Here is a 9,279-nt window from a genome sequence, read left to right on the forward strand (position 1 = left end):
TTGCTGCCAAGGTGGCCAAAGGGGCACATATTCCAAAGTGCACCTTTCGGATTTTGCAGGGCATTTTTTACACATTTTGATTGCAAAGTTCTTCTCACACATTTGGGCCCCTAAATTGCCAGGGCAGTATAACTACGCCACAAGTGACCCCATTTTGGAAAGAAGACACCCCAAGCTATTCCGTGAGGGGCATGGCGAGTTCCTAGAATTTTTTATTTTTTGTCGCAAGTTAGTGGAATATGAGACTTTGTAAGGAAAAAAGAAAAAAAAAGAAAAATCATCATTTTCCGCTAACTTGTGACAAAAAATAAAAAATTCTAGGAACTCGCCGTGCCCCCCACGGAATACCTTGGGGTGTCTTCTTTCCAAAATGGGGTCACTTGTGGCGTAGTTATACTGCCCTGGCAATTTAGGGGCCCAAATGTGTAAGAAGTACCTTGCAATCAAAATCTGTAAAAAATGGCCGGTGAAATCCGAAAGGTGCACTTTGCAATATGTGCCCCTTTGCCCACCTTGGCAGCAAAAAAGTGTCACACATGTGGTATCGCCGTACTCAGGAGAAGTTGGGGAATGTGTTTTGGGGTGTCATTTTACATATACCCATGCTGGGTGAGAGAAATATCTTGGCAAAAGACAACTTTTCCCATTTTTTTATACAAAGTTGGCATTTGACCAAGATATTTTTCTCACCCAGCATGGGTATATGTAAAATGACACCCCAAAACACATTCCTTAACTTCTCCTGAGTACGGCGATACCAGATGTGTGACACTTTTTTGCAGCCTAGATGCGCAAAGGGGCCCAAATTCCTTCTAGGAGGGCATTTTTAGACATTTGGATCCCAGACTTCTTCTCACACTTTCGGGCCCCTAAAAAGCCAGGGCAGTATAAATACCCCACATGTGACCCCACTTTGGAAAGAAGACACCCCAAGGTATTCAATGAGGGGCCTGGCGAGTTCCTAGAATTTTTTATTTTTTTGCATAAGTTAGCGGATATTGATTTTTTTTTGTTTTTTTCCTCACAAAGTCTCACTTTCCGCTAACTTAGGACAAAAATTTCAATCTTTCATGGACTCAATATACCCCTCACGGAATACCTTGGGGTGTCTTCTTTCCGAAATGGGGTCACATGTGGGGTATTTATACTGCCCTGGCAGATCAGGGTAATCACCCCCCTGTCACTGATCACCCCCCCTGTAAGGCTCCATTCAGACATCCGCATGTGTTTTGTGGATCCGATCCATGTATCCATGGATCCGTAAAAAATCATGCGGATGTCTGAATGGAGCCTTACAGGGGGGGTGATCAATGACAGGGGGTGATCAGGGAGTGTATATGGGTGATCACCCGCCTGTCATTGATCACCCGCCTGTCATTGATCACCCCCCTGTCATTGATCACCCCCCTGTAAGGCTCCATTCAGACATCCGCATGAATTTTTACGGATCCATGTATCGGATGCACAAAACGCATGCTGACGTCTGAATGGAGCCTTACAGGGGGGTTATCAATGACAGGGGGTGATCAGGGTAATCAGGGTGATCACCCCCCTGTCACTGATCACCCCCCCTGTAAGGCTCCATTCAGACATCCGCATGATTTTTTACGGATCCATGGATACATGGATCGGATCCACAAAACGCATGCTGACGCCTGAATGGAGCCTTACAGGGGGGTTATCAATGACAGGGGGGTGATCAGGGAGTGTATATGGGTGATCACCCGCCTGTCATTGATCACCCCCTGTAAGGCTCCATTCAGACGTCCGCATGATTTTTTACGGATCCATGGATCGGATCCACAAAACGCATGCGGACGTCTGAATGGAGCCTTACAGGGGGGTTATCAATGACAGGGGGGTGATCAGGGAGTGTATATGGGTGATCACCCGCCTGTCATTGATCACCCCCTGTAAGGCTCCATTCAGACGTCCGCATGTGTTTTGCGGATCCGATCCATGTATCCATGGATCCGTAAAAATCATGCGGACGTCTGAATGGAGCCTTACAGGGAAGTGATCAATGACAGGGGGTGATCAGGGAGTGTATATGGGTGATCACCCGCCTGTCATTGATCACCCCCCTGTAAGGCTCCATTCAGACGTCCGTATGCTTTTTGCGGATCCGATCCATGTATCCGTGGATCCGTAAAAATCATACGGACGTCTGAACGGAGCCTGACAGGGGGCGTGATCAATGACAGGGCGGTGATCAATGACAGGGGGGTGATCAGGGAGTTTATATGGGGTGATCAGGGGTTTATAAGGGGTTAATAAGTGACGGGGGGGGGGGGGGTGTAGTGTAGTGTTTGGTGCGACTGTACTGACCTACCTGAGTCCTCTGGTGGTCGATCCTAACAAAAGGGACCACCAGAGGACCAGGTAGGAGGTATATTAGACGCTGTTATGAAAACAGCGTCTAATATACCTGTTAGGGGTTAAAAAATTCGGATCTCCAGCCTGCCAGCGAGCGATCGCCGCTGGCAGGCTGGAGATCCACTCGCTTACCTTCCGTTCCTGTGAGCGCGCGCGCCTGTGTGCGCGCGTTCACAGGAAATCTCGGCTCACGCGAGATGACGCCAATCGGCGTTAGTGTGACCTGGCAGCGCCGCAGCATTGACGCCTTTCGGCGTTAGTGTGACGGCAGAAGGTTAATGGATGCCACTGAAAGATGTCATACTGTGGTATCCGTCACCATAGAGTTCTATTGTAAAAAAAAAAAAAAAGTATGCGTTAACCTATACGTTTTTTGCAGGACACTGCAGGATGGAAAAGCGTAGTATAACACACTTTTCCATCCTCCACCAAAAAACGCAAATGCTAACCATGGAACTCTATGGTGAGGGATGCCACAGTATGGCATTGTCTGTGGCATTTGTTAATGTATATGTTTTTTTTTGTACTTTAAGGCCCCATGCACACGGGCGTCACGTTTTTTTTTTCCCGGATACGTTGCGGGTGCACTGCGGCAAACCCGTGCGAGTAGGCAAGCAATTTCAGTCAGGTTTGTCTGCGATTGCGTTCCGTTGTTCAGTTTTTACGCACGAGTGCAATGCGTTTTGCACGCACGTGATAAAAAACTGAATGTGGTACCCGGACTTCTCTTACTGAAGTTCGGGATCGGTGTTCTGTAGATTTTATTATTTTCCCTTATAACATGGTTAAAAAAAATAATAAAAAAACTGACATTATCCACTTGTTCGCGCAGCCGCCATCGTCTTCTTTCTTCTTCTATCAGGACCTGCAAAAGGACCTTCGATGACGTAAAGAAGGATCTTCTATCTTTATTCAGCAGGACTTGCGCTGACGTCACCGCGCTCACCATGCGGTGAGTGTGATGACGTCAGCGCAGGTCCTTTTGCAGGTCCTGCAGGAAGAAGATAGAAGATGATACAGGCTGCGCGATCAAATGGATGAGGTGAGTTTATTTTTTGTATTTTTTAACCCCTCCAGCGCTATTGTACTATGCATTCTGTATTAAGAATGCTATTATTTTCCCCTATAACCATGTTAGAAGGGAAAATAATACAGTGAATTGACTTTAATGGGGTCCCGGGGCGCTCATCCCTATAATCTCCTAGCAACCATGCGTGAAAATCGCACCGCATCCGCACTTGCTTGCGGATGCTATGCGATTTTCACGCAGCCCCATTCATTTCTTTGTGAAAAACAATGCTCATATACAGGTCCTTCTAAAAAAATTAGCATATTGTGATAAAGTTCATTATTTTCTGTAATGTACTGATAAACATTAGACTTTCATATATTTTAGATTCATTACACACAACTGAAGTAGTTCAAGCCTTTTATTTTTTTAATATTGATGATTTTGGCATACAACTCATGAAAACCCAAAATTCCTATCTAAAAAAATTAGCATATTTCATCCGACCAATAAAAGAAAAGTGTTTTTAATACAAAAAAAGTCAACCTTCAAATAATTATGTTCAGTTATGCACTCAATACTTGGTCGGGAATCCTTTTGCAGAAATGACTGCTTCAATGCGGCGTGGCATGGAGGCAATCAGCCTGTGGCACTGCTGAGGTGTTATGGAGGCCCAGGATGCTTCGATAGCGGCCTTAAGCTCATCCAGAGTGTTGGGTCTTGCGTCTCTCAACTTTCTCTTCCCAATATCCCACAGATTCTCTATGGAGTTCAGGTCAGGAGAGTTGGCAGGCCAATTGAGCCCAGTAATACCATGGTCAGTAAACCATTTACCAGTGGTTTTGGCACTGTGAGCAGGTGCCAGGTCGTGCTGAAAAATGAAATCTTCATCTCCATAAAGCTTTTCAGCAGATGGAAGCATGAAGTGCTCCAAAATCTCCTGATAGCTAGCTGCATTGACCCTGCCCTTGATAAAGCACAGTGGACCAACACCAGCAGCTGACATGGCCCCCCAGACCATCACTGACTGTGGGTACTTGACACTGGACTTCAGGCATTTTGGCATTTCCCTCTCCCCAGTCTTCCTCCAGACTCTGGCACCTTGATTTCCGAATGACATGCAACAGTCCAGTGCTGCTTCTCTGTAGCCCAGGTCAGGCGCTTCTGCCGCTGTTTCTGGGGAATGCGGCACCTGTAGCCCATTTCCTGCACACGCCTGTACACGGGGGCTCTGGATGTTTCTACTCCAGACTCAGTCCACTGCTTCCGCAGGTCCCCCAAGGTCTGGAATCGGTCCTTCTCCACAATCTTCCTCAGGGTCCGGTCACCTCTTCTCGTTGTGCAGCGTTTTCTGCCACACTTTTTCCTTCCCACAGACTTCCCACTGAGGTGCCTTGATACAGTACTCTGGGAACAGCCTATTCGTCCAGAAATTTCTTTCTGCGTCTTACCCTCTTGCTTGAGGGTGTCAATGATGGCCTTCTGGACAGCAGTCAGGTCGGCAGTCTTACCCATGATTGCGGTTTTGAGTAATGAACCAGGCTGGGAGTTTTTAAAAGCCTCAGGAATCTTTTGCAGGTGTTTAGAGTTAATTAGTTGATTCAGATGATTAGGTTAATAGCTCGTTTAGAGAACCTTTTCATGATATGCTAATTTTTTGAGATAGGAATTTGGGGTTTTCATGAGCTGTATGCCAAAATCATCAATATTAACACAATAAAAGGCTTGAACTACTTCAGTTGGTGTGTAATGAATCTAAAATATATGAAAGTCTAATGTTTATCAGTACATTACAGAAAATAATGAACTTTATCACAATATGCTAATTTTTTGAGAAGGACCTGTACACAGCCCCATTGAAATGAATGAGTCACTCAGTGCGGGTGCAATGCGTTCACGTCATGCATTGCACCCGCGTGGAATACTCGCCCGTGTGCAAGGGGCATTAACGTTTGACAAAAACATGAAGCGGAGAACCCTGCAAATGCCACTGAGCTCCTTGCACCCTTCATTGGCCAAGTGACCCGACTCCCCCCGGTTTGGCTTTCATGGCAATTATTAAGCCACCACTCAGTATATTAAAGGGTATTTCCAGGTTTTTAATACTGATGACCTATCCTCAGGATGGGTCATCAATATCAAATTGGTGAGGGTCTGATTCCTAGCCCCCCCGCCGATCAGTGCTGCAACCTCTCACAGCTTTCCAAACACAGTGCCATCATTTGGATGGCGGCTATGCCATCCCTTTACTTTAGGCCTTTTGCACACGACTGTATGTAATTTGCTGTATTTTGCGGTCCGCAAAAAACGTATCCGCAAAAAATACAGATGACATCCGCGTGCGTTCCGTTTTTTGCTGAACGGAACATCTGGCCCCTAATAGAACAGCACTATCCTTGTCCGTTTTGCGGACAATAGTAGAACATGTTCTATTTTTGTGCGGAATGGAAATACGGAAACGGAATGCAAAAGGAGTACATAAAATTTTTTGGGCGGAGCCATTGAATGATGGTTCCGCATATGGACCGCAAACGGAAATCGCAAAAGCAGAACGGAAACGGAAATAAAATGCGTTCGTGTGCAAGAGGCCTTAGGCCTATTGCACACGACCGTATAGTTTTGCGGTCCATTTTAAACGGTTCCGTTTTTTTGTTTCAGTAGTGTTTCTGTTCCGTTTTTCCATTTATGATCCATTTTTTGCGGAACACAAACGGAAATAGAAGCATACAATAATGTTTAAACAGTAAGTACATAAAAAAATTGGGCTGGCCATAACATTTTCAATAGATGGTTCCGCAAAAGCAGAACTGATACGGAAGACATACGGATGCATACGGAGCCACGGAACGTAATTTGTGGGCAATAATAGGACATGTTCTATCTTTGAATGGAACGGAAATATGGAAATACAGAAACGGAAGGCATACGGAGTGCCTTCCGCTTTTTTTGCGGATCAATTGAAATGAATGGTTCCGTATAGGGAACGCAAAAAACGGAACGTAAACGAAAAAATTGTTTCTGTGCAGGAGGCCTTAGGGCTCGTTCACACGAACGCGTGATGCCCGTTGCCTATTGTGGACTGCATTTGCGGATCCGCAATACACGAGCACCGTTCCGTGGCCATTCCGCATCACGGATTCGGACCCATTCATTTCAATGGGTCTGAAAATCCAGAGATGCGGAACGGAAGAACAGAACACTACGGAAGCATTACGGAGTGCTTTCTGGGGTTCCGTTCCGTGCTTCTGCAGCGCAAAAAGATAGAACTTGATCTAATTCAAGTGAATGGGTCTGCGATGCCCATGCGCCTGCCCCACGGACGGTGCCCGTGCATTGCGGACCGCAGCCCAGGCATGGGCTTAATAAGAGTGAGGCAAACATAGGCCATGTGATTGAATGTGACGTCACTGGACTAGGAAGAGGATGCAGCATTCATGTCTCTTTAAACAGCTGACCAGTGATGGTTCTGGGGGTCAGACCCCCACCAATAAGATACTGATGTCCTAGCCTGAAGATGGGACATCAATATCAAAATCTCTGACAACCCCTTTATGCCGCAGAAGGGCACGTTAGGCGGGGGGCCCAGAGAAGGTGGCTGGGGTGGCCATCCACCAGTGGGCTGTGGGACCTGGCAGGAGGGTTTCCCTCTCCATTCAGTTGAACAGAGTTAGCACCGTGCCAAAACGGACACCTTCTTCCCTGCAGTTTTACAGCTTTTCCCTGAACTTGTGTGCCCACTGTCGGTGAGCTCTGTTGGGCATAAGTTACCCACTGGCACCTGTCGCCATCTTCCAGCACCTCTGGGTTGGGCTTGCATAGGTGCCAAACATCCCCACTAGAGATAAGCAAATTTCATATTTTGAAATTTGTTCACGCTTCGTTTGGTGGTAAAAGCAGAATTGCGTTTTGGATTCCGTTACCACGGACCATAACACAATTCTATGACGGAATACCTTTAGAGGCATTCCGTTATTCATTCCGTCATAATAGAAGTCTATGGCCTGCATAACGGATCCGTCCTGTTTCTGTTAGGCCCCTTTCACACGGGCGAGTATTCCGCGCGGATGCGATGCGCGAGTTGAACGCATTGCATCCGCACTGAATACTGACTCATTCACTTCTATGGGACTGTTCACATGAGCGGTGATTTTCACGCATCACTTGTGCGTTGCGCGAAAATCGCAGCATGCTCTATATTCTGCCCCATGACGCAGGCCCCATAGAAGTGAATAGGGTTGCGTGACAATTGCAAGCATCCGCAAGCAAGTGCGGATGCGGTGCGATTTTCACGCACGGTTGCTAGGAGACGATCGAGATGGAGACCCGATCATTATTATTTTCCCATATAACATGGTTATAAGGGAAAATAATAGCATTCTGAATACAGAATGCATAGTACAATAGCGCTGGAGGGGTTAAAAATAAAAAATAAAAATGTAACTCACCTTAATCCACTTGTTCGCGCAGCCCGGCTTCTCTTCTGTCTTGATCTTAGCTCTGTGCAGCAACAAGGACCTTTGGTGACGTCACTCCGGTCATCACATGATCCATCACCATGGTAAAAGATCATGTGATGACCGGAGTGACGTCACCACAGGTCCTGTTGCTACACAAAGCTAAGATGAAGACAGAAGGAGATGCCGGCTGCGCGAGCAAGTGGACTAAGGTGAGTTAAATTTTTATTTTATTTTTTAACCCCTCCAGCCCTATTTTACTATGCATTCTGTATTCAGAATGCTATTATTTTCCCTTATAACCATGTTATAAGGGAAAATAATACAATCTACAGAACACCGATGCCAGACCCGAACTTCTGTGAAGAAGTTCGGGTTTGGGTACCAAACATGCGTGATTTTTCTCACGCGCGTGCAAAACGCATGACAATGTTTTGCACTCGCGCTGAAAAATCGCGCGTGTTCCCGCAACGCACCCGCACATGTTTCCGCAACGGCCGTGTGAAAGGGGCCTTATGCAGGAGAGGACACCCCTGCATAACGGAAACAAAATGGATCCGTTTTGCAGCCCATAGACTTCTATTATGACGGAATGAATAACGGAATGCCTCTAAAGGTATTCCGCTATGCATTCCGTCATAGAATTGTGTTATGGTCTGTGGTAACGGAATCCATAACGCAATTCTGCTTATACCACCAAACGAAGTGTGAACAAATTTCATAACATGAAATTCGCTCATCTCTAATCCCCACTCCTTTACACTAATAAGGATCTGCACCCTCTTGTGGTGACTGTGTGGAACTACATCTCCTGGAGCCTTAATTATTAGCCTGGGTAATGCGATTAGCTACCTTTGCTGAAATGCTCATCCCTGGGCATTGGTGCTCTCCCTGCTATGGTCTCTACCCCTCGAATCACCGGCAGCATTTTGCCCTCTTGTGATCACTTGAGTACAGCACCTTCACAATATCCTACGTTTATTCTACACCTTCTTAAAGAGGACCTGTCACGGGATATTTTTTTTTCTAATACTAATATCTTCATCTGTAGTCCTCCTCCAGCAGATGTCAAAGCGTTTGGTTTTTCTTCAGATTGGCCCCTTTGTTGCACCACTATGTTAAGCTCTGTTCTGGTGTCTAACATGGGTACCAAAGGTACAGTGAGGAGGAGACCTCAGCTCTCCACAGTGGGCTTATTCTTCTCCCTTTCTGTGACACTGTGCAATCGCTGCGGACTCATTCACAGCCGGGGAGAAGATGAGCGGTTCTTGTGACATTTGGGGGCATAGCGGCACAACATAGGGGCCAATCTGAAAAAGAAAAAAAGCAATGGTATCTGCTGGAGGTGGACCACAGATGAAGGTATTAGCTTTAGAAAAAAAATGCTGTGACAGGTCCTCTTTGACGAAAAAAAAGTGTAAGAAAATAATAAAATAATTA

The sequence above is a fragment of the Bufo gargarizans genome, chromosome 5, assembly GCF_014858855.1.
Source record: "Bufo gargarizans isolate SCDJY-AF-19 chromosome 5, ASM1485885v1, whole genome shotgun sequence".
Lineage (NCBI taxonomy): Eukaryota > Metazoa > Chordata > Amphibia > Anura > Bufonidae > Bufo > Bufo gargarizans.